This window comes from Tasmannia lanceolata, unplaced genomic scaffold, assembly GCF_043159265.1.
Source record: "Tasmannia lanceolata isolate RefF3 unplaced genomic scaffold, GAP_Taslan_0.1 ptg000231l, whole genome shotgun sequence".
In the NCBI taxonomy this organism is placed as follows: domain Eukaryota; kingdom Viridiplantae; phylum Streptophyta; class Magnoliopsida; order Canellales; family Winteraceae; genus Tasmannia; species Tasmannia lanceolata.
In genome coordinates, this window is record NW_027518907.1 from 150,001 (window position 1) to 150,609 (window position 609).

A 609-nucleotide genomic window follows, 5' to 3' on the forward strand; every position below is an offset into this window, starting at 1 on the left:
CCTTTTGGGCGCCTTGGACGATGTCTTGCGAAGACCATGGGCACAAGGCCATGGCATATGGTGAGGAAAGGACCACGGTTGCCAAGGTTAGGCACCGGAATGCTTGGCCTTGGCTTGCCCTAGCAGGGCATTGCTGGGTTGGGCTCCCTTGGCCTTTTGGGCGCCTTGGACGATGTCTTGCGAAGACCATGGGCACAAGGCCATGGCATATGGTGAGGAAAGGACCACGGTTGCCAAGGTTAGGCACCGGAATGCTTGGCCTTGGCTTGCCAAAGCAGGGCATTGCTGGGTTGGGCTCCCTTGGCCTTCCGGGCGCCTTGGACACTGTCTTGGGAAGACCATGGGCACAAGGCCATGGCATATGGTGGGGAATGGACCACGGTTGCCAAGGCTAGGCATATAGAGAGGAATCGCATTTTTGCCCGGATAGGCACCGGAATGCTTGGCCTTGGCTTGCCATAGCAGGGCATTGCTGGGTTGGGCTCCCTTGGCCTTCCGGGGGCCTTGGACGCTGTCTTGGGAAGACCATGGGCACAAGGCCATGGCATATAGTGAGGAATGGACCACGGTTGGCAAGGCTAGGCATATAGAGAGGAATGGACCACGGTT